This window comes from Gorilla gorilla, chromosome 11 (genome assembly GCF_029281585.2).
Source record: "Gorilla gorilla gorilla isolate KB3781 chromosome 11, NHGRI_mGorGor1-v2.1_pri, whole genome shotgun sequence".
NCBI lineage: Eukaryota > Metazoa > Chordata > Mammalia > Primates > Hominidae > Gorilla > Gorilla gorilla.
The window spans coordinates 50817798-50844526 of record NC_073235.2 but is presented as its reverse complement, the minus strand read 5'-3'; the positions used below and the strand labels follow the sequence as shown (position 1 = coordinate 50844526).

Below are 26729 nucleotides of genomic sequence, written 5' to 3'. Positions count from 1 at the left end.
AGAGTAAATAGACAATCCACAGAATGGGTGAAAATATTTGCAAACTATGCAACCAACAATTGTCTTATATCCAGAATCTATAAGGAACTTAAACAATTGAACAAGCAAAAAACTAACAGCCCCATTAAAAATTGGGCAAAAGACATGAACAGACACTTTTCAAAAGAAGATATACAAGAGGCCAACAAACATAAGAAAAAGTGCTCATTATCACTAATCATCAGAGAAATGCAAAACAAAACCATAATTAGATACCTTCTCATACCAGTCAGAATGGCTATTATTAAAAAGTCAAAAAACAACAGATGTTGGTGAGGCTGTGGAGAAAAGGGAACGCTTACATACTGTTGGCGGGAATGTAAATTAGTTCAGCCACTGTGGAAAGCAGTTTGGAGATTTCTTAAAGAACTTAAAACAGAATTACCATTCAACCCAGTAATCACATTACTTGGTACATATCCAAAAGCAAACAAATTGTTCTCCCAAAAAGACACATGCATTCACAATATTAAGCACTATTCTTAATAGTAAAGTCACGGAATCTATGTAGGTGCCCATCAATGGTGGACTGGATAAAGAAAATGTGGTACATATACACCATGGAATATCATGCAGCCATAAAAAAGAATGAACTCATGTTCTCTGCAGCAACATGATGTAGTTGGAGGGCATTATCCTAAGATAATTAACACAGGAACAGAAAACCAAATATCGCATGTTCTCACACATAAGTGGGAGCTAAACATCAGGTACTCATGGCCATAAAGATAGCAACAATAGACAACAGGGACTACTAGAGGGGAAAGGGTGGAAGGGGGAGCAAGAGTTGAAAAATTGACTGCTAGGCACTATGCTCAGTACCTGCGTGAGGAGATCATTTATACCACAAACTTCAGCATCACACAGTATACCCAGTTAACAAATCTGCACATGTACCCCCTGAATCTAAAATAAAAGTTGAGGAGAAAAAAATTAATACATTTTTTTAAAAAAGGCTGAAATAAACCACTAAGTAAAAGAAGCAGGGCAGGGAAACACCATTTAAGCCCTATGGTGTCTAGTCATAATTATTGTAACCATATAAATCCACATATTATACATAATACACATATATAAAAATAAATTCAGGAAGATATAACAAAATATGAAGAATAGTTACCTGAAGGTGGTAGGATAACTATATTTTTCTGTATTACTTTTTTTTAAAAAAAATAGTAAACATGTATTCATTTTCCAATAGAAATAATTTTTAGAGGCAACGTGTTTAAGCATCCTAACTTTGGAGAAATATAGCATTTTAATCTATAGATGTCAGACACTTCCCATATTTAATAAAAACTAAGTCTGCAGACAAAAACTATAATTGTATGAAGAATCTATGAAGAGAAACCATGATGCCTACCTTCTGGAGAGAAGTGATGAAAACATAACAAGCGTTGTGTGTGACTCAGCAGTGTAATGGAGGCAGTTAATTTCCAGATGCTCTATGTCTTTACGGGTCCCTATAAGGGAGTACCTCTTCTCTCTGGAACAGAAATAACATGAGTCCACACATTTATTTAAAGGCTTGTTTTCAAAATCATTAACAGTATTGTTGGCATTTTTTCACTTCCAAACATCAATAAGTCTTTGCCAAAGAACTAGAGAGAATCAAGGTATTAGTATCTTCATCCTTCAGAAATACTATGATTAACTACCAGAAATAATTAAAGCAAATGTTCTATACTTTATTTTCATATGTTTAATAATATAATCAGAAGAAACATTTAATTAAAAATTATTGATAAAAATAGTAGTATAATTTTGTATATCTACTATCTACCAGACACAACGCTAGATCCTTTATATCTCATTTAATCCTCTCAACATCTTTTTATTTGATATTTATTCAACAATATTTATTGCTCTGTGCCAGGTACTGCGGGAAGCACTGGAGATATAATGGTGATCACTATAATGATACAAGACAGTCATTAACATTCCCACTTTAAAATGTGGTAATTGAGGCTTTGGGATTTAATATTAAATAGTCTAACTTCAAACCTCTTTCTATTATAGCCCAATTAAAAGAAGTTTGCCAGTCTTATCACCATCACCACTAAAAACAAAAATAAACTCCAAACCTTTTAAGTTAAAATGGAAAATACCAAAAAATACCAAAAAATCCCCAACAACTCATCTAAATGTAGTATAAAATATATACAAAATATCTCTATATAGCCTTTATAATTGGAAATATCACCTAATTTAATCCTCACTTAATCTCATGATATAGGTGTTAGTATTACCATTTCGTAGATGAGAACACTGTCTTAGAAACATTCAGCTTAAATCTGGGTTGGCCTAATTCTAATGCTTAAAAATCTCAAAAAGAGAACAAGAAAAAAAAACTTACATTAAAATGGAGAAAGCAACAAAGAAATAAGAAAAACAACTCATTTAAGCAGCCTGATGTATGCACACACATACAAAACACACACAGTATCACACACCTATATGGATTGTGGTACTGCCATTCAATAAACACCCATCATTATCTGGCAAAACAGTATTGGGGTGGGAGGAGGATGACAGGGGAAAGCAACTATCTAGGAGGAGAAGCTGAATGAAAATCATCATCAAATACAGATTGTAGCTATACAGGCCACTTACTTTCAAGTGGGGTCTCACAGAAAAATAGCAGGAAATATTACCACTCACTTGCTTAGACTTTAGGAAAGTTACTTATCTTCTCTGGGCCACAGCTTCCTATCTTTAAATGACAACAATAACAGTATCTAACTAATAGAGGTGTTATAAGGATTAACATTCACAAAGCACTTAAAGTATCAGTTTCAATAATAAATGCTATATATGTGTGTGTGTGTGTGTATGTGTGGTTTAAAATAAATATCTGAGTGGGGTTAATTATATTAATAGAGCCCCTTCATGGAGCATATTACTCGCAGTTATATTTTGTCTGTTAACATCTCAAATAATCCTCACTTCAATCCTATGAGGTAGATATTATTGCCACCTGGCTTTTAGCTTCAAAAGGCAGAAACTTGATTTTATCAACTCCCTCAATCATTAGAAACTCATCAGCTTAAAAGGGAAATTTTTTTGTTGTTCCAAAATGATAGCGAATGAATTGGATAAAACACTACATATCGATATCAAGTCTATATTGAGTACCAAACCGCTAAGAAATTACTTCATTACTATAAAATTAAAACATGGAGAATTAAAAACTCAAATTAGACCTCCCATCAAGCCATAGTAGTCTACTGTGTTAAAAATTTCCTATTACATGATATCATACCTTGAGAAGGCATACCATCACCAATGTAATATTTTTGCAAAGAATATTTAGCCTAAATTTAACAATAAAAAATTTCAGAAATATTCAAACTAAAGTGACATCTTGCAAACAACTGGCCCAGGGTAATAAAAAATGTCAATGAGATTAGAGTCCAAAGGCTAGAATTTGATGGGGATAGGCAAGTAATTTGTTTACCTTCTGGCATGAAGGTATTGGGAAGCCTCATAGAGATTTGAAATTTCACTTGAGAACCCTGGCTTGTCCTAAGGACTAAAGTTTGTTAGTTTGTGAAAGATTTTAAAGAGTTTTTAGGCAGAATGGAAGGAGTTGCTGAGAATAAACATCCAGGAAATAAAGGATTCTGAAGGGAGAGAGGGACCCAAATCAGTGTTGAGATGTTGGTGAGTAGAAGAACTGATACAGAGAAAAAAGGGAAGGAGAAAAAAATCTGAACCCTGGAAATTATACAGCCTCTGGGAATTACACTGCAGGTATAGTTATGCACAAGACAATCTGCTGATGTGGGGAGGAAATATCAGTACTTACCTGTTTTCTATTAAAATAAAAAAGCTTTAGTAATATTTATATAGATTAACACTAGTACCTTTAGAATATATTTTTATTGAGGATAGACAATAAATTTATTTATTTATTTATTTATTTATTTTTTGTATAGAGTATGTGACCAAAATGGTGATCATCATTTGTAGGAACGAAAGAAAGACTTTTAGGTGTTGGCAGGTACTAGGATATTTGTCCCTGCTCTTAGGGGTGAAGGAGACAGTACAGTGCTTGGATGGCCTTCTGCTCAGGGGCCAGTGTTGACTGTGTGTTGTACTGTTGTTAATCTGGAGGCATGATGTGTTCTGAAGCTCATGTGAAAATGAGAGATGAATTCATTGAGATTCATCAAACTCTGCTCCATTTTCTTGCTTATTTATACAGAAATAAATGATACTTTGAGAAGAAATGTGGAAAACATAGTCAGAGGTGATGAAAATTCCTGGGTGAGAAACTTGAAGGACATGAGGGCAAAGTGAGGCCACTCACTTTGGAGACTTGAGGGCCACTCACTTTGGCCCATGTGAGTGAAAGAAAGCTGGGAAAGGGGAAGGAACAGCCTACCATATCCTTTTTGTGAAAAAAACAAGATTTTTTTAGATCATGTATTGAGATGGTAGTGAGGAATGTGTTTCATCCAGAGGAAGACACGGCAGAAAAGGGGATGGAAGCACCTCTGCCTTCAGAATGCTATATATGTCCAGTGCCAAGAATGAGCTTGAGATTTTAACACAGTCATCACAGAGACCTGATAGGCACGAGGCATCTGTCCTCCTTCACACTGTGGTGTCTATATCCAACCTGTGATCTGTCTCCTGTCCCCATCATCCCCAACTTTAGCTTCTCTCCACGTTGTCACGAGTGCCTGCTCAAAAGTCCTCACTGGGTCCTGTCTACGGAATCCCGCCCATTGGCAAGGTTTGGTCAGCCCAAATTTGAATGTCTTTAGGCAGAACTCATACAATTCAGTCTGCCACAGGTCTATCATTTCACATCATATGTTTGTGTTTGTTTTCTCCCTGTCCCTTAAAGCTTTTGAATTCTCAGACACAGGATGAAGTCCAGATTCATTGGCCCAGCATACAAAGGCCTGTTCCTGTGTGTTTCTCCTGACTCATGTCTCATGGTAATATCCTCAGAGGTGACTCAGATCTCTAAACTGTGTGCTTTGCAAAAACATAAAAAGTAATACACATATTTTGCTCATATGATGATCTCTGCTTTCCCTTTTTTGTCTGCTTATCTTTCAAGTTAGCTGAAATGTCATTTTCCCACTGACATGTCTTTCCTGAATCTTTGAGAGAGGACAGGTGTCTTCCTCTTTTGTGCTCCTTCTGCACTTTATACGGTCTTTATTGTAGTATTTATAACATTTTACTGATTATTATGTACAAATACCTAGAACCTGACACCATGCCTGCCATTTCATAGGTGGCCAATAAATGTTTTTGAATGAGTTAAAAAATGTCAACAACATGACAGACACATAAGACTGGGAATTTTGTTTTTTAGATAAAAGGAGATTAAGCAGATATAACCACTAAATACAATGTATGAACCTTGACCGGACCTTAGATCAGGAGGAAAAAGATAGCTATAATTAATGGACAACTGGGAAATTTTAAATATTGATTTAAAGAATCTCTATCAAAAACACATTTAAAACTATCTCAGGTAGTTTATTCCTTTAGAAAAATTATTCACTCATACATTTATAATAATATTAAATATCTATTCAGTGTAATAACCCTGCAGGTAAAAATTCTTATAAGTAACAGAACCTGCAAAAATTCTTGTAAGTAAAATGTAGACTTGGCTTGGCCAAGAGGGTCAGGTGAAGGGTAGTGAGGACCCCTCTATCTCAGTCTGGCAAGTGAGCAAAATAACTAAACTATCATCTGTTACATTTCAGGACTCAGACCATCTGCCTTCTGAAGTATTTCCCTTCTAATTGAAGGGAAAAATTCAGACTGTTGGAGCAGGTTGGCTGCTTTATGCAGCCTTCAGTAAAGTCCTACAAGAAAGAGTGGAAGGTCAGGAAGCAGTGAAGGAAAAAAAGATACCTTTGCCAATAAAGCTACTTTTTATCTGTGTCTGAGAATAGGAGATCTGGACATTAGCAAGAGTGATGAAGCCAAATTACAAATGGTTTATAATTATCTGGTATCTATTTTTTGAATAGGTTAGTCACATGACATAGAATTTTAAAGATATAAAAAGGGAGTAAAAAATCTCTCTCTCAGTCTTGTCCCTCAGCCATCTGTTTCTTCATTCCCCAGAGGCAACCCCCATTACCACTTTCATACATCCTTCCAGAGATGTTCAATGCATTGCCATACTACACATACATTTCCACAAATGAAGCAGGTTATGCATACTGTTCTATACCTTGCTTTCTTCGTGTAAGATGTTTTGTCAACTGATCATATCAGGACATATAAAGCTGCCTTATTATTTTAAGAGCATCATTGTATAAAGCTTACATGATAAAAACCATAAAGTAGACAAGAATGCAAGAGGATATAACCATTTTCTTTTATATAAAGAATATGGCCATATTCTTTATGTAAAAACATACCACTAAAAACCTAGAGTACCACTAAAAACATAGAGTACACAAGAATGCAAGAGAATATAATAGATGTTTTCTCATGCAAATAAATAACGTACGGGCTACTAGGCAGGAAAGAGTTTGGAGGGGCTGTGATTAAGGTAACTGAGCATTGGGTACCAAAGACAAAGGCTAAGAAAGGTAGTTGGGAAGATTTGTCTGAAGACATTTTTGAATCCTAAACATTCCATTGTATTGTGGCAGAGCATGTGAAAAGTTATTGAAGCTTCCATCATGCGAGGGGTGCAAAAGTGGCTAAGACTAAGCTGGAAGACATAAGGGAGACTGGGGTTTGAAGGGTAAGGAATACATGGTTCTCACAATTGGAAATTACAGCAAGGACCATGGCAGTGGATCCAGTATATGAAGTCCAGAGGCCAAGCAAGCGGAACTGACATAAGTAGATGCTGGCACATGGTACCAAAAGGCCAAGGGCCAAGCAGTTACTCAACAGAGGCCAGCAAGAACAGAAAAGAATATGCAAACCCATACGTGTTGATGATGCCTCAGGATATGTCAGTCTCCCTCAGGAACTTGAGGAAGAGTGAAAGGGAAGAAGAGGCCAGGTATGGTGGCTCACGTCTGTAATCCCAGCACTTTGGAAGGCTGAGGTGGGAGAACTGCTTGAGTCCAGGAGTTCCACACAAGCCTAGGTGACGTGGCAAAACCCCATCTCTACCAAAAATACAAAAATTTGCCGCGTGTGGTGGTGCATGCCGGTAGTCCCAGCTACAAGGGAGGCTGACATGGGAGGATGGTTTGAGCCCAGGAGGTGGAGGTTGCAGCGAGCCAGAATTGAGCCTTTGCACTCCTGTGTGGGCAACAGAGCCATATCCTGTCTCAAAAGAAAAGAAAGAAAAGAAGAGTAGAAGGGATACAAATAGGAGATAGGGGTAGAATCTTAGTTTAAAACTGAAATTAATTTTAATTCAGAAATGACCAAGTAACTTCAAATTTATCTGTGGAAATGTTATTGGTGGGGGTACCAGGAAAAGACACTGAGATCAATCAATTTTTTGATATAGGCAAACAATGTTTTACAGATTTAAGATCAATAACTACAAAACTTAAACTTACATAGCCAGCTCTTAGGGGTGTTAGAAGGATTCAATGACATAGGTGTGAGAAAATAGAATGGTGGATTTTCTGATTACAATTTCTGATAGTAACCTTTCTTTGACTTTTCTCCAAGTTTTGGGACCTTTATTACAGTCCCATATGTGGAAACCACACATGCCATCTTATCTTACACAGACTCAGTTCCAAAGAGCATTAACTTTGAAATAAATGAATCTTGAATTTGAATTCGACTTTTGTCATGCACTAGCTGTATGAATTTGGGGAAATAACTTCTTTGAATCTTTGAGTCTTCATCCATAAAATATAGAAGTCAAAAATCATTTCATACATGTATTATGTAAGACAAAATATACAAAGCAAATTGTCTGGCTCATGGTTGGTGGACCTATCTTCTTTCTCTAAAGTTTATTTATTTATTATTATTTTATTACTATTCTTCTTCTTTAAGACAGGGTCTCACTCTGTCACCTAGCCTGGAGAGCAGTGGTGCGATCATGGCTCACTGCAACTTTGACCTCTGGGCTCAAGTGATCCTCCCACTTCAGGCTCCTGAGTAGCCATGACCACAGGTGAGAGCCACCACACTCAGCTAATTTTGTTTATTTTTGGTAGAGAAGAGGGCTCGCTATGTTGCCCAAGCTGGTCTCATACTCCTGGGTTCAAGCCATCCTCCTGCCTCCGCCTCCTAAAGTGCTAGGATTACAGGTGTGAGCCCTATGCTCAGCCTTTCTTTAAAGTTTAAACTATGTTGCCTAGCTTTTAAAATTAATTAATTAACGTTTTGAGACAGGGTCTCGCTCTGTCGCCTAGGCTGGAGTGTGGCGGTGGGATCTCGGCTCACTGCAATCTCTGCCTCCCAGGCTCAAGCCACCCTCTCACCTAAGCCTCCTGAGTAGCTGGGACTACAGGCATGTGCCACCACACCTGGATAATTTTTGTAGAGATGGGGGTCTCACTTTGTTGCCCAGGCTTGTCTTGAACTCCTGAGCTCAAGTGATCTGCCTGCCTTGGCCTATCAAAGTGCTAGGATTACAGGCATGAGCTACTGCACCCGGTCAGTTGCCTAGTTTTTGACTTGGAATATTTGATCATCTTATCATATGTCCTAACTAAAAGAGATTAAGCTCTACATATATTAAATAATATATGACTACTAGTTATTGTTCCTGGGTTTACTGAGTAATAAACACCCTTACATGCAGTGAAGCAAGCATTTAAATATATAAGCATTTAAATATAAAATATATGATACATAAACAGAAATCTCCTCAAATCTTACCCTGAGACTGAGTACAAGGGTTGGATATACAATTTCCCACTTTCTCCACATAGATATTGGCATTTCAAAAGATATTTGCCTCAAATTCAACAAATGTTAAAAAGAAGAAACTTCACAACAGATAATAAAAATCAACAGTACCTATTATTCATAAAGATGGTAGATTGAACATATGCACTTAACTCTATCCCTTTCCAAAACCAAACTAAAATATAATTTTATCTTAAGTATTTTATTAAAAAGCAAAAACAAGGCTGGGCACAATGGTAATGTCTGTAATCCTAGTCCTTTGGCAAATCAAGGCAAGGGGATCACTTGAGACCAGGAGCTTGAGGTCAGCCTGGGCAACATAGCAAGACCTTGCCTCTATAAAATATTAAAAAAAGTAGTCAGGCTTAGTGGCACACACATGTAGTCTCAACTGCTTGGGGGACTAAGGCAGGAGGATCACTTGAGCCCAAGAGTTCCAGGTTGTAATGAGCTATGTTAGCACCACTGCACTCCAGCCCAGTGACAGAATGAGACCTTGTCTCTTAAAAAAAAACCAAAACAAATAAGAAAAAGGAGAATGAGAGATGAGTGACAGTAACCGCAGTTTGGAAGCTAGAAAGCAGGACTATTGCTAACTGACTTAGCAGACCCAAGCAAGCTGGTTTCTAAACCAGCAGTTGGTAATGATAAGCTAGGCAGCAATTTTGTACTACATTTTCCAAAAGACTTAGGAATTGGTGACAGCCAGTGCTTACGGAAGTGAGATAAAGATGAGACTATGAACAAACTTGGTTAGAAATTTATTTAAGAATTAGATACTTTCTTTAGAGGAATAAAAGAATAGGTGGCAAAAGTAAATAAATAAATAAAAAAACAAAAGAAGAAGAAACTAAAAAGAATTAGATACTTTCTAATTAACTGCCGCCATTCACAACTGGCCAAGTACTTTTCCCTCTCTCATTCTAGCAGAAGACTAAAAGTTCACTCTTTGGTGTGAGTAAAATAGGAGGTTCTTGAACTGGGGAATTTTTTTGTTTTTGAGATGGGGTCTTGCTCTGTTGTCCAGGCTGGAGTGCAGTGGTGTGATCTCAGCTCACTGCAACCTCCACCTCCTGGGCTCAAGTGATCCTCCCACCTCAGCCTCCCAAGTAGCTGGGACCAAAGGCACATGCCACCTTACCTGGCTAATTTTTGTATTTATTTATTTATTTTTTTCAGCAGAGACAGGGTTTCACCATGTTGGCTGGGCTGATCTTGAACTCTTGACCTCAAGTGATCCACCTGCCTCGGCCTCCCAAAGTGCTCGGATTATAGGTGTGAGCCACCGTGCCCAGCCTTGAACTGGGGAATTTTGAAGGGTAGTCTACTGAAAAGAGGAAAACTGAATGAAATTTTATTTGCTGAATATTGAGACTCTAAGTCCTCTTTTACTTGGTCACATAATGCTAGCAGCCCATCTTATAGTCTCTAGGTAGGAAAGTGGAAGAAGATTCTTCTTTGGTGAATCTAACAGGCCCAAAAGAAAGATATTCGATAAAACAATATTAGGTTCCTGGATAAAACAGCATCAGATCTAGGAAATTCATAGTCATTAAGCCCCAATTACGTGTTATCGAGGTATCCACTTTTTTACTTCCTTAACTATAAGGTGACAGCCAAGGACCACTAGACTTCTGAGGAAAGCCCTTAACAGGAAAGATGGAGGGTAAAACAAACAGAAAATAAGACTCTTTAGGGACATAAAATTTGAAAGAATGTTTCTAACATATAAGAGAAGAACTACATCCATGAAAGAAGAACAGATGGTCTAAACAAAAACAAAAGAATATTCAGGGAACAAGAAAGTACTGCTGAGAGACAAAATAATGATAGAAATGAAGAACTCAATAGAAAGGTCAGATCTCCCTGCAAGTAAAGACACTAAGAAAACAAACATAGGAGACAAAGGACATGAATATTAGAAAATTAGTCTGGGAGGTTCAACATCCAAATAACAGAAGGAGAGAACCAAGAAAATAAAAAGAAAAAAAATTCAAAAAATCATTTATAAAATTTTCCTGCACTAAAGAAGATGAATTTTCAGATTAAAAGGGCTCACTGAGTACCTGGCTGAATGAATGAAAATAGGCCTCCAAAAGGGCATATCCTAATAAAATTTCAGATCTCTGATAGAAATAGAATATCTTAATAGCTTCTAGAAACGAAAAATAGATAAAACAGAAATCAGACTATCTTTCAACTTTTCAACACTGGAGGCTAAAAGACAATGGAGGGAAGCCATAAAAATTCACAAAGAAAATGAATTACAAACCAGAATCCTATACTCAACCACAATATCAATCAAATGTCAGTAAACAATAAAGACATCTTCAGACAGGCAAGACCAACTCAAGAAGGAAAAGACATGAAAACTGGGAGATCCAACTCAAAACAGGGGCAGAAAGAAGCCTCAAGTTAATAGTGAAAAGGGATCTGTACTATGTGGGACACAGTTTTCAGCCAAATCAGAAATAAGTACATAGGGAACCAAGCAAATGACAAGACAGTTATTAATTTTAGGAAAAGCAGAGTTAGATACAGGATATGGTTCAGCTATGAACTGAGTTTATATCATTATAATAACATGCACAATTGAATATTAAACTTAACAAAATCATTATGTAACTATATAGAAATGATGGTGTGCTTGTGGCAGTAGGGTAGGAGATAATAAAGAGATCTAAGTCTATAGCTTGCATAGTAAGGATTTAGCAGATTACCTGTGAAACTGAAAAAAAATCAAGAAGTAGAAATATAATCATGTGATTTAGAGATATTCTGTTTTATAATTACCAAAAGACACAGTTAAAAAAGAATTTGCAAATTTCTTCTTTCTTATTTTGGTACTTGGAATACAGTGTGAGATTTTTTATTTCTAGATTTTGTTTTATCTTCTGTTACATAAACTCATTGTTTGATAATTATAAAATGCAAGTGTTTTTTGAGTGATTTTAAGAATTTGGCTTAAAAATTGATTGCTACCATGTATTATTTTTACTAAGAAGTAACTTGACCCAAAACACCCTGTATGTTTGCTTAGGGTATTTTTTGTCAATGTCTGAAAGTCAAAGGCATTCCTGTCACAACTGTAAACAAACTTATCCTAACTGTGTTAAAACATATTCTTGGGTACTCTATTTGTATATCTTTCATGCCTTGAAAATCTGAAGGTTAATCCAAACTCACATGTTTTAGCATATTTAAGAAAAAAAACTACTTTTAATATCAGCCTTTTAAATTTCATGAAGATTTTGGTGAGGAATAATAGTATACACTTTAAGTATTGACAAAACTTTGAAAGTTCCTTTCTATAAAATGGGAAATACTCAATATCTAAATACACATCAGGCATGAGAAATCAGTATTTAACACTGGATGTTTTGTGTTTTGTATTTATAATGTTCAAAATGCAAGCATAATATTTAATCTTTGTCCACATGGCTTTACAAAAGTAAATCTTAAATTACCAAAAAAAAAAAAAATGGAAAATGATTGCATCTGGGGATTGGAAACTGATGGAAGGAAGCTTAGAGCAGGGGACTGCTGTTGTAAGTCTTGTACGACTACTTAATTTTTAAAATAATTCGATGTGTAACTTTGATAAATTTAAAAAAGCATAAAATTAACTTTAATAATCTGTGGAAACTAAGTAGGCATTTATAAATTCTTAAGTGTGCTGCATATGAATTGCTGTCTCATACAACTTTATAGGAGAAATTTCTAGAAAACAGGTATTGTACCAGACAAGTATCTGCCATGGAAGCTAGCATATAGCAGATATGTAAACATCACTACTTTATTTGGTAACCATGAAAAAAACAGGCACTGTTGTGGGTAGGAGCATAGGTTCTAGATTAGATTCAAATCCTGGCTCTGTTTCTTTCTAGTTATATAATCTTGGATAAGATATTAAACCTCTTTTTGCTTAAGCTCCCTTATCTGTAAAATCTTCATTTCATAGGAATGTGGTGATTTTTAAATGATATATGAACAGTAATTACCAAAATGCCTGAGACATAGTAAGTAGCTAATACTTGTTAGCTATTTTGATTTAGTATTCCAAAATTCCTAACTTTGGATCGTAAGGATCATGTCCACTGCACCTCTTCCTACTCCTCCACACTGATCTTGGGACATTTTATTTCACACAAATGTCTTGTTCAACTACCCCACACAGATCAAACTCACTTATCACCCTAAAGACAATCATGCCTGATTAACTACAAAACATAGACTAGAAATAGATGTCATACCTGAAACCACGACTCTTTTCTTTTCCATCCTTTTTCCTTTAAGAAATCTATAGCAGGATTTGTAATGAGAAGACTTACATTTGAGTAGGTCATATAGCCTGAGTATCCATTTTCTCATCTGTAAAATGGAGATGATTGCATCTGCTGGAGTGGATGTTTGTCGTTTGACTTCTCACCATTCTTTCCTGCTACTTCTGGTAGCTGTACATGGATTTTCCTTTGGAAATCTTACCCCACCTCTAGAGATGTGTCTAGCTGCCAAAGTCAATCAGCATATCCTTCTCTCTCTCTGTCTACAGTGATGGGTCCAGAGATTGGCATTTAGCCAAATCAGGGCCAATGATGCTCAAAACTGTCAGGGCTACCAAGACTGGAGTTAAAAATGCTGCTAATCCAGAGAGAGAGAGAGCTGGGAGTCTCATATCAACCTATCTGAACATTTCATCCTATGACCCACCATACCCTTTTTTGGCCTAAGGAAGAGTGTGTGTGTGTGTGTGTGTGTGTGTGTGTGTGTGTGTGTGTATGGCAGGAGGGCTTTAGGCAGTGTGTGTGTGGTGGGGGGGGGGTTCTTACCTACAATCAAGGAAGTCTTAACTCTTGCCTACCTTATAGGTATTATCTTCAATGTTTCTGGGATGAACTGATATGATAGATATAAAAATATTTGGTAAACTCAAAGCAGCATGCAAATAGTAACTGTTATTACTAACATATTTTTTTATAAAACAAGCCTAATGTCTACACAAAGCAAGTTATGCCTTGTAACAGTTACAAATAATTTTTATAAAAACCACAGTACCCTGTTAAAAGTCTTGACACATTGGTATTATTTGTGAATATATATTTTGTATAAAATATAAGAATGTGCAATTGTTGCTCAAATCATTCCAGGTTATGCCTCTGACAGTAGCTCATTTGCCTTTCTTATACATCAAACATAAAAGGTTAAGCTAGTATCCCTCAAATCTCTATTTTTGCCCTGTGATATTTATGCTCCATAAACCTATTTGAACCCTTATGAAAATATGTATTCTCTACTAATTACTTACAAGTGAATTTTACTGGGCTTAATTAGTACAGTCTGGAGAAGTACAATTGTTTTATTATTTATAAATAAAACATTAAGGGGAAATTGAAAAAAGGTACCTACTCCATATTTTTAAAAAGATGATTTCATAAACTTATAAAATACTTTGAAGTCAGAATAAAAATTGGAAGTAAATGGATATTCCAAATAAGCTCACAGCCTTTAAAAAAGCATTTGTTTTCTTAAATATATCTAACTATTTATGTCTATAGGATTAATTTGACTGGCACTTCTTTTCTTTCTGGCTAAAGGAGAAGTAAACTTCAGCTCTACTACTGTTTCATTTCTCAGAAACTGAGTAAGTGCAGTTGAAATAAATGTTGTTTTACAGTATTTGCTCCATGTGATATATCCTTGGTTTTATCTCCAGGTTAGGATCCTTTAGGTAAAGGGTCAGATAATCAGCTAATGAGGCCGATTTTTGTCTCACCCTCTATTAGCATTACCTAATGACAGTGAATGTAATAATGCAAAAATGATCATGAGCATGTATGTATACATTTTCTCAATTAAAAATATTCAATTAAGAATTTAAAAATTGAGCTATAATGACTTTTTCAAAAGACAGAAAACAATGAAATAAGAATGATATTCTTGAATTAAAGATAACTTTAATTAAAGATGCCCTGTTGTTTCTGATCTAAAAAGATATATATGGATGGCCGAATAGGAGCAGCTCCGGTCTACAGCTCCCAGCATGAGCAACGCAGAAGACGGGTGATTTCTGCATTTCCATCTGAGGTACCGGGTTCATCTCACTAGGGAGTGCCAGACAGTGGGCGCAGGTCAGTGGGTGCGCGCACCGTGCATGAGCCAAAGCATGGTGAGGCATTGCCTCACTCGAGAAGCGCAAGGGGTCAGGGAGTTCCCTTTCCTAGTCAAAGAAAGTGGTGACAGATGGCACCTGGAAAATCGGGTCACTCCCACCCGAATACTGCGCTTTTCCGACGGGCTTAAAAAGCAGTGCACCAGGAGATTATATCCCGCACCTGGGTCGGAGGGTCCTACGCCCACGGAGTCTCGCTGATTGCTAGCACAGCAGTCTGAGATCAAACTGCAAGGTGGCAGCGAGGCTGGGGGAGGGGCGCCCACCATTGCCCAGGCTTGCTTAGGTAAACAAAGGAGCCGGGAAGCTCCAACTGGGTGGAGCCCACCACAGCTCAAGGAGGCCTGCCTGCCTCTGTAGGCTCCACCTCTGGGGGCAGGGCACAGACAAATAAAAAGACAGCAGTAACCTCTGCAGACTTAAATGTCCCTGTCTGACAGCTTTGAAGAGAGCAGTGGTCCTCCCAGCATGCAGCTGGAGATCTGAGAATGGGCCGACTGCCTCCTCAAGTGGGTCCCTGACCCCTGACCCCCAAGCAGCCTAATTGGGAGGCACCCCCCAGCAGGGGCAGACTGACACCTCACAAGGCCGGGTACTCCAACAGACCTGCAGCTGAGGGTCCTGTCTGTTAGAAGGAAAACTAACAAACAGAAAGGACATCCACACCAAAAACCCATCTGTACATCACCATCATCAAAGACCAAAAGTAGATAAAACCACAAAGATGGGGAAAAAACAGAGCAGAAAAACTGGAAACTCTAAAAAGCAGAGCGCCTCTCCTCCTCCAAAGGAATGCAGTTCCTCACCAGCAACAGAACAAAGCTGGACGGAGAATGACTTTGACGAGCTGAGAGAAGAAGGCTTCAGACGATCAAATTACTCCGAGCTATGGGAGGACATTCAAACCAAAGGCAAAGGAGTTGAAAACTTTGAAAAAAATTTAGAAGAATGTATAACTAGAATAACCAATACAGAGAAGTGCTTAAAGGAGCTGATGGAGCTGAAAACCAAGGCTCGATAACTATGTGAAGAATGCAGAAGCCTCAGGAGCCAATGCAATCAACTGGAAGAAAGGGTATCAGCGATGGAAGATGAAATGAATGAAATGAAGCGAGAAGGGAAGTTTAGAGAAAAAAGAATAAAAAGAAACGAGCAAAGCCTCCAAGAAATATGGGACTATGTGAAAAGACCAAATCTACGTCTGACTGGTGTACCTGAAAGTGATGGGGAGAATGGAACCCCCTTCTGCAGGAAACACTCTGCAGGATAATATCCAGGAGAACTTCCCCAATCTAGCAAGGCAGGCCAACATTCAGATTCAGGAAATACAGAGAATGCCACAAAGATACTCCTCGAGAAGAGCAACTCCAAGACACATAATTGTCAGATTTACCAAAGTTGAAATGAAGGAAAAAATGTTAAGGGCAGCCAGAGAGGAAGGTCAGGTTACCCTCAAAGGGAAGCCCATAAGACTAACAGCAGATCTCTCGGCAGAAACTCTACAAGCCAGAAGAGAGTTCGGGGCCAATATTCAACATTCTTAAAGAAAAGAATTTTCAACCCAGAATTTCATATCCAGCCAAACTAAGCTTCATAAGTGATGGAGAAATAAAATACTTTACAGACAAGCAAATGCTGAGAGATTTTGTCACCACCAGGCCTTCCCTAAAAGAGCTCCTGAAGGAAGCACTAAACATGGAAAGGAACAACCTGTACCAGCTGCTGCAAAATCATGCCAAAATGTAAAGACCATCGAGACTAGGAAGAAATTACATCAACTAACGAGCAAAATAACCAGCTAACATCATCATGACAGGATCAAATTCACACATAACAATATTAACTTTAAATGTAAATGGACTAAATGCTCCAATTAAAAGACACAGACTGGCAAATTGGATAAAGAGTCAAGACCCATCAGTGTGCTGTATTCAGGAAACCCATCTCACGGGCAGAGACACACATAGGCTCAAAATAAAAGGATGGAGGAAGATCTACCAAGCAAATGGAAAACAAAAAAAGGCAGGGGTTGCAATCCTAGTCTCTGATAAAACAGACTTTAAAACAACAAAGATCAAAAGAGACAAAGAAGGCCATTACTCAATGGTAAAGGGATCAATTCACCAAGAAAAGCTAACTATCCTAAATATATATGCACCCAATACAGGAGCACCCAGATTCATAAAGCAAGTCCTGAGTGACCTACAAAGAGACTTAGACTCCCACACATTAATAATGGGAGACTTTAACACCCCACTGTCAACATTAGAGAGATCAATGAGACAGAAAGTCAACAAGCATACCCAGGAATTGAACACAGCTCTGCACCAAGCGGACCTAATAGACATCTACAGAACTCTCCACCCCAAATCAACAGAATATACATTTTTTTCAGCATCACACCACATCTGTTCCAAAATTTACCACATACTTGGAAGTAAAGCTCTCCTCAGCAAATGTAAAAGAACAGAAATTATAACAAACTATCTCTCAGACCACAGTGCAATCAAACTAGAACTCGGGATTAAGAATCTCACTCAAAACCGCTCAACTACATGGAAACTGAACAACCTGCTCCTGAATGACTACTGGGTACATAATGAAATGAAGGCAGAAATAAAGATGTTCTTTGAAACCAACGAGAACAAAGACACAACATACCAGAATCTCTGGGACACATTCAAAGCAGTGTGTAGAGGGAAATTTATAGCACTAAATGCCCACAAGAGAAAGCAGGAAAGATCCAAAATTGACACCCTAACATCACAATTAAAAGAACTAGAAAAGCAAGAGCAAACACATTCAAAAGCTAGCAGAAGGCAAGAAGTAACTAAGATCAGAGCAGAACTGAAGGAAATAGAGACACAAAAAACCATTCAAAAAATTAATGAATCCAGGAGCTGGTTTTTTTAAAGGATCAACAAAATTGATAGACTGCTAGCAAGACTAATAAAGAAAAAAAGAGAGAAGAATCAAGTAGACACAATAAAAAATGATAAAGGGGATATCACCACCGATCCCACAGAAATACAAACTACCATCAAAGAATACTACAAACACCTCTACACAAATAAACTAGAAAATCTAGAAGAAATGGATAAATTCCTCGACACATACACTCTCCCAAGACTAAACCAGGAAGAAGTTGAATCTCTGAATAGACCAATAACAGGAGCTGATATTGTGGCAATAATCAATAGCTTACCAATGAAAAAGAGTCCAGGACCAGACGGATTCACAGCTGAATTCTACCAGAGGTATAAGGAGGAACTTGTACCATTCCTTCTGAAACTATTCCAATCAATAGAAAAAGAGGGAATCCTCCCTAACTCATTTTATGAGGCCAGCATCACCCTGATACCAAAGTCTGGCAGAGACACAACCAAAAAAGAGAATTTTAGACCAATATCTTTGATGAACATTGATGCAAAAATCCTCAATAAAATACTGGCAAACCGAATCCAACAGCACATCAAAAAGCTTATCCACCATGATCAAGTGGGCTTCAACCCTGGGATGCAAGGCTGGTTCAATATACGCAAATCAATAAATGTAATCCAGCATATAAACAGAACCAAAGACAAAAACCACATGATTATCTCAATAGATGCAGAAAAGGCCTGTGACAAAATTCAACTTCATGCTAAAAACTCTCAATAAATTAGGTATTGATGGGACGTATCTCAAAATAATAAGAGCCATCTATGACAAACCCACAGCCAATATCATACTGAATGGGCAAAAACTGGAAGCATTCCCTTTGAAAACTGGCACAAGACAGGGATGCCCTCTCTCACCACCCCTATTCAACATAGTGTGGGAAGTTCTGGCCAGGGCAATCAGGCAGGAGAAGGAAATAAAGGGCATTCAATTAGGAAAAGAGGAAGTCAAATTGTCCCTGTTTGCAGATGACATGATTGTATATCTAGAAAACCCCATCATCTCAGCCCAAAATCTCCTTAAGCTGATAAGCAACTTCAGCAAAGTCTCAGGATACAAAATCAACGTACAAAAATCCAAGCATTCTTATACACCAATAACAGACAAACAGAGAGCCAAATCATGAGTGAACTCCCATTCACAATTGCTTCAAAGAGAATAAAATACCTAGGAATCCAACTTACAAGGGATGTGAAGGACCTCTTCAAGGAGAACTACAAACCACTGCTCAAGGAAATAAAAGAGGATACAAACAAATGGAAGAACATTCCATTCTCATGGGTAGGAAGAATCAATATCGTGAAAATGGCCATACTGCCCAAGGTACTTTACAGATTCAATGCCATCCCCATCAAGCTACCAATGACTTTCTTCACAGAATTGGAAAAAACTACTTTAAAGTTCATATGGAACCACAAAAGAGCCGGCAAGTCAATCCTGAGCCAAAAGAACAAAGCTGGAGGCATCACACTACCTGACTTCAAACTATACTACAAGGCTCCAGTAACCAAAACAGCATGGTACTGGTACCAAAACAGAGATATAGATCAATGGAACAGAACAGAGCCCTCAGAAATAACGCCACATATCTACAACTATCTGATCTTTGACAAACCTGAGAAAAAAAAGCAAAGGGCAAAGGATTCCCTATCTAATAAATGGTGCTGGGAAAACTGGCTAGCCATATGTAAAAAGCTGTAACTGGATCCCTTCCTTACACCTTATACAAAAATCAATTCAAGATGGATTAAAGACTTAAACGTTAGACCTAAAACCATAAAAACCCTAAAAGAAAACCCAGGCATTACCATTCAAGACATAGGCATGGGCAAGGACTTCATGTCTAAAACACCAAAATCAATGGCAATAAAAGCCAAAATTGACAAATGGGATCTAATTAAACTAAAGAGCTTTTGCACAGCAAAAGAAACTACCATCAGAGTGAACAGGCAACCTACAAAATGGGAGAAAATTTTCGCAACCTACTCATCTGACAAAGGGCTAATATCCAGAATCTACAATGAACTCAGACAAATTTACAAGAAAAGAACAAACAACCCCATCAAAAAGTGGGCAAAGGACATGAACAGACACTTCTCAAAAGAAGACATTTATGCAGCCAAAAAACACATGAAAAAATGCTCACCATCACTGGCTATCAGAGAAATGCAAATCAAAACCACAGTGAGATACCATCTCACACCAGTTAGAATGGCAATCATTAAAAAGTCAGAAAACAACAGGTGCTGGAGAGGATGTGGAGAAATAAGAACACTTTTACACTGTTGGTGGGACTGTAAACTAGTTCAACCATTGTGGAAGTCAGTGTGGTGATTCCTCAGGGATCTAGAACTAGAAATACCATTTGACCCAGCCATCCCATTACTGGGTATATACCCAAAGGACTATCAATCATGCTGCTATAAAGACACATGCACACATATGTTTATTGCAGCATTATTCAGAATAGCAAAGACTTGGAACCAACCCAAATGTCCAACAATGATAGACTGGATTAAGAAAATGTGGCACATATACACCATGGAGTACTATGCAGTCATAAAAAATGATGAGTTCATGTCCTTTGTAGGGACATGGATGAAATTGGAAATCATCATTCTCAGTAAACTATTGCAAGAACAAAAAACCAAACACCGCATATTCTCACTCATAGGTGGGAATTGAACAATGAGAACACATGGACACAGGAAGGGGAACATCACAGTCTGGGGTCTGTTGTGGGGTGGGGGGAGGGGGGAGGGATAGCATTGGGAGATATACCTAATGCTAGATGACGAGTTAGTGGGTGCAGCGCACCAGCATGGCACATGTATACATATGTAATTAACCTGCACATTGTGCACATGTACCCTAAAACTTAAAGTATAATAATAATAAATAAATAAATAAATAAAGATACATATAACTTTTGCATCTACTTCATCAGGTTTTTATGTATAAAAGTTATATATATAACTTTTGACCCACTAAACTTAGTTTTAGATGACATTTAGTTGGACTAAGAATTCTGATGAAACTAACATGTGTGTTCAAAATAGTGTGGAACAAAAGCAATTCCGTAAATATTTTGTGCAAAGGCAATGCACATGGAGTAAGTCTACAGTTTCCAAACTGCCACTGAGAAAGTCAAATAATAATCAAGGTACGTAAGTCTTGTGTGTTGTCTCCTTCCCTACAATTACATTTTAAAGTAGGAAAGAATAGGAGTCTGAATATGAAGATAGATTAAACTGCAGATTAAAATCAAATTTCATAAAAATGAGCCACTCTTAGAAACTAACGAAATTTAACAAACATTTATTGAATGTATTCTAGGTAACTAAAGTAGTACTAGGTACAACAGGAAATAGAAAAATGAAAAATACACAGGTCAGGTCCTCAAGGCACTTACCAGCTGTTGAATAGCAAGTTATGTACAACAAGAATGACAACATTCTACTTTAGACTTGAACGTTATAAATGAAGCTAAAAGCTTAGTTGTATAAGCCAATTTACATTCAAATACTTTAGTCCATATTTTCTCAGGTCAATCCGATTACCATCAGTGTTGTATACCTTTATGAATACATATCACTTTACACTGTAGAAATTTGCTTATGTATCTGCCTTCTTGGCTAGCCTATGAGCTTCTCCAGAGCAAGGAAGAACTAGAGGTCATATTATGGAGTCTAGCGTAGAGTACATGCACAACAATTGTATGGATCAATAAAGCAGATTGTTAGATGTGCTATCAGTGAAATAAATGCAAAGTGAGAATGAGAAAACCAAACAAGGAATAGTTTAATTCCCATTGGAGAGCTTGGAGAAAGGTTGAAAGAGAGTATGGCATTTTAAGAAAATTAAGGCTGGGGGTGGCAGCTCATATCTGTAATCCCAGCACTCTAGGAGGCTGAGGCAGGAGGGTTGCTTTAGGTCAGGAGTTCAAGACCAGCCTGGGTAACATAGTGAGACTTCATCTCTTAAAAAAAGAGTTGGGATTTTAATATATAGAAATAGAGGAAAGAGAGAGTAAGCAAATGGAATGGGAAAGGTTTGCAAAAGCACAAAGGTAAAAAAGTACTGGGGATGCTTTAAAAATATTTATAATCCAGTATTTTCAAAATTCCAGGCTTTTGTGATTGATTGATAGATGTATTAGTGGTATCTTGAAGGTTAGTCTAGATGTTTTTCCTAGGCAAGTTAGTAGGGATCTGAGTGGGTCTGCTTTCCCACACCTGTACACCTAGGGGACAAAAACAGATACCACAAAAATGGCCCTTGGGAACCTATCTGCATGACAGGACACAATTCAAATGTCTATAACAAGCTTGTTCAACGAATGGCCTGCAGGCTGCATGAGACCCAGGATGGCTTTGAATGCAGCCCAACACAAATTTGTAAACTTTCTTAAAACTTTATATGATTTTTTGGCAATTTTTTTTTTAGTTCATCAGCTATCATTAGTGTTAGTGTATTTTACGTGTGGCCCATGACAATTCTTCTTCCAATGTGATCCAGGGAAGCCAAAGAGATTGGACACCCTTGGTCTATAATAATTTGGAATAATGTAACTGTTTACTAAGTTATATTTCATTGAACAATATACATCTACAGAAATGCAATACTTGCTTGCAAAATGCAGTTCAATCCATATATTTTACCAAATTAATTTGACCACAGAATTCCTTTGTTATGAAATTCCTTTTGGCATTTAGGTTTGAAAAAATTTTTTTAGCTTCCCTTCATTTAAAATGTAAGGTATCAAATAGAGACAAAAAATAAAAAGGAACAATGAAATGAAAAGTTGCTCCTCTGAAAAGACAAACAAAATTGATAAACCAATAGCTAGACTAAAAAAGAGAAGATCCAAATAAACACAATCAGAAATGAAAAGGGAGACATTACAACTGATACCACAGAAATACAAAAGATTATCAAACTATTATGAACAACTATATGCTCAAAAACTAGAAAACCTAGAGGGATAGAAACATACAACCTCCTGAGGTTGAACCAGGAAGAAATAGAGCCCTTGAACAGATTAATAATGAACAGCAAGATTAAGTCAGTAAATAAAAAAATGTCCCAACAGGGCTGGGTGTGGTGGCTCATGCCTATAGTCCCAGCACTTTGGGAGGCCAAGGCAGGTGGAATGCTTAAGCCCAGGAGTTTGAGACCACCCTGGGCAATATAGTGAAACTCTATCTCTACAAAAAATACAAAAATTAGCTGGGCATGGTGGCACATGCACCTGTAGTCCCAGCTACTTGGGAGGGTGAAATGGGAGGATCACCTGAGCCTGAGAGGTCGAGGCTGCAGTGAACCATAACTCAGGCTGTCACTCCAGCCTGAGTGTCAGAGTGAGATTCTGTCGAACAACCAAACCAAAACAAAAAGCAAAAACAACAACAACAACAACAACAAAAAACCCAAACTCCCAATAAAACAAAAGTGCAGGAGCAGATGAAAATCGAGGAGGAGGTAATTCTATCTAACTCATTCTATGAGGTCTGTATGGCACTGAAACCAGACAAGGACACAACAACAACAAAACTACAGACCAATATTCCCGATGAAGATACATGCAAAAATCTTCTACAAAAAACTAGCAAATAGAATGCCAACAACACATCAAAAACATAATATACCATGATTAGGTAGGATTTATGCAAAGATGATTCAATATACACAAATCAATAAGTGTGATACATCACAAAACGAACTAAGAACAAGAATCATATGATCATCTTAATAGATGCAGAAAAGGCATTCAATAAAATTCAGCATCCCTTCATGGTAAAAATCCTCAACAAACTAGGCATAGAAGAAACACACTTCCAAATAACAAAGGCCATATATGACAGTCCCAGAGCCAACATCATACTTGGTGGAGAAAATTTGAAAGAATTGCCTCTAAGAAGTGAAACAAGATAAGGATGCCCACATTCACCATTCTTATTCCACACAGTACTGGAAGTCCTTGCCACAGCAATCAGGCAAGATAGAAAAATAAAAGGTATCTGAATTGGAAAACAGAAATTCGAATTATCCCTGTTCACTGATGATATGATCTTATATCTAGCAAATTCTAAAGACTCCACCAAAAACCTCTTAGATTTGATCAATGAATCCAGTAAAGTTTCAGGATACAAAATTACCATACAGATATCAGTAGCATTTCTATGTGCCAATAATGATACAGTAAAGGACCAAATGAAGAAGGCAATCCCATTTACAATAGCTACAAAAAAACACTCAAAAAGCTAGAAATATATTTAACCAAGGTGAGATATCTCTATAAACAGAACTACAAAACACTGATGAAAAAATCTTTGATGACACAAACAAATGGAAAAACATCCTACGCTCATGGATTGGAAGAATCAGTATTGTTAAAACGACCAGACTGCCCAAAGCAATCTACAGATTCATCACAATCCCTATCAAATTAGCAGCACCATTTTTCACAGAATTAGAAAAAACAATCCTAAAATTAATATGGGTCTAAAAAATAAGACCCCAAATAGCCAAATCAATTGTAAGCAAAAAGAATGAAGCTGGAGATGTCACATGACCTGACTCCGGTTTACACTGCAAGGCTATAGTAACCAAATAGCATGGTACTGGTATAAAAATAGATACAAAGATTAATGGATCAGAATAGAGAACCCAGAAATAAAGCCATACATATATAACCAACTGATCTCCAACAAAGTCAACAAAAATATACACTGAGAGGCTGGGTGCGGTGGCTCATGCCTGTAATCCCAGCACTTTGGGAGGCCGAGACTAGCAGATCACTTGGGGCCAGGAGTTCCACACTACCCTGGCCAACACAGTGAAACCCTGTCTCTACTATAAATAAAAGAATTAGCCGGGCGTGATGGCGCATGTCTGTAATCCCAGCTACTAGGGTGGCTGAGGCACGAGAACACTTGAACGCAGGAGGCAGAGGTTGCAGTGAGCCGAAATTGCACCACTGCACTTCAGCCTGGGAAAGAGCGAGATTCTGTCTCAAGAAGAAACCAAAATACACCGGAGAAAGTACATTCTATTCAACAAGGGGTACTGGGAAAATTGGATAGCCATATGCATAAGAATTTTTGTATATCACCATATACAAAAATTAACTCAAGATGGATTAAATACCTAAATGTAAGATTGGGAACTATAAAATCCTAGAAGAAAACCGAGGAAATCTCTTCTGAACATTGACCTAGACAAAGAATTTATGAGTAAGTTCTCAAAGACAAATGCCAGAAAAACAAAAATAGACAAATAGGACTAAATTAAACTAAAAAGATTCTGCACATCAAAAGAAACAATTAACAGAGAAAACAGACAATCTATAGAATGGGAAAAAATTTTGTAAACTCTGCATCCAAATAAAGGGCTAATATCCAGAATCTACAAGGAACTCAAACAACTCAACAAGAAAAATAATTAAAAAAAAAACATTAAGAAGTAGGCAAAGTAAATGAGCAGACATTATTCAAAAGCAGATATACAAGTGGCTAACAAACACACGAGAAAATGCTCAACATCACTAATCATCAGAGAAATAAAAATTAAAACCACAGTGAGATGCCATCTTACACCAGTCAGAAGGGCTATTACTAAAAAGTGAAAAAACAACAGATGTTGCAGAGGATGGGGATAATAGAAAATATGTATACACCATTGGTAGGAATGTAAATTAGTACAACCTTTATGGAAATCGGTATGGAAAGTTCTTCAAGAACTAAGAATAGAACTACAATTCAACCTAGCAATTCCACCACTGAGTATATACCCAACGGGAAAGAAATCATTATATCAAAAAATACCTGCACTCATGTTCATTGCAGCACTATTCACAAAGCAAAGATGTGGAATCAACTTAAGTGTCCATCATCAGAGGACTGGATAAAGAAAATGTGGTATATATATGCCATGGAATACTACTCAGCCATAAAAAAGAATGAAATCGTGTCTTTTGCAGCAACATGGGTGGAACTGGAGGTCATTACAGCTAAGTGAAATAACTCAGACAGAGAAAGTAAAATGCTGCATGTTTTCACACAAGCGAGGACTAAATGATGGAAACACTTGGACATATAGAGTGGAATAATAGACACTAGAGACAACAAAAGGTGGGAGGGTGGGAAGGGATGAGGGTTGAAAAATTACTTATTGGGTACATTGTTCCTTATTTGGGTGACAAATACAATAAAAGCCCAGACTTTACCACTACACAATAAATGCATGTAAAAGTCTGCACTTGTACCCACTAAATATACTAAAATTAAAATAATTTTTTAAAAATAATTACTTTGGCCCCATCTATTACTTTAGAGGCTTTAAACATGGTTCTTTAGATGAGGTTAACTCAATTTTTTTTTTTTTGAGGCGGAGTTTCGCTCTTGTTGCCCAGGCTCGAGTGCAATGGTGCGATCTCGGCTCACTGCAACCTCTGCCTCTCGGGTTCAAGTGATTCTCCTGCCTCAGCCTCCCGAGTAGCTGGGATTACAGGCATGTGCCACCATGCCTGGCTAATTTTGTATTTTTTAATTTATTTATTCATTTTTTAGTAGAGACAGGGTTTCTCCATATTGGTCAGGCTGGTCTTGAACTCCCGACCTCAGGTGATCCACCCACCTTGGCCTCCCAAAGTGCTGGGATTACAGGTGTGAGCCACTGCTTTATACTGGAGTTTTGGGATAATATTAATCTCCTTTTTAGCATGGTTTAAGTTGTGAAGAAAATTGTCTATGCTTTC

At 37.4% G+C, this 26729-nt stretch overlaps 1 protein-coding gene across 10 annotated transcripts in view; it reads right to left on the bottom strand.

Annotated features, from left to right (window-relative positions):
* The window catches only part of MBD5 (methyl-CpG binding domain protein 5), a 484769-nt gene that overhangs the window by 172760 nt on the left and 285280 nt on the right, over positions 1 to 26729 (bottom strand). For all 10 annotated transcript variants that reach the window (XR_008677692.2, XM_055380166.2, XM_063694832.1 and 7 more), the window contains one exon: positions 1403 to 1525. The gene's annotated coding sequence lies outside the window, so the exon portion shown is untranslated. The remainder of the gene's footprint in view (positions 1 to 1402; positions 1526 to 26729) is intronic.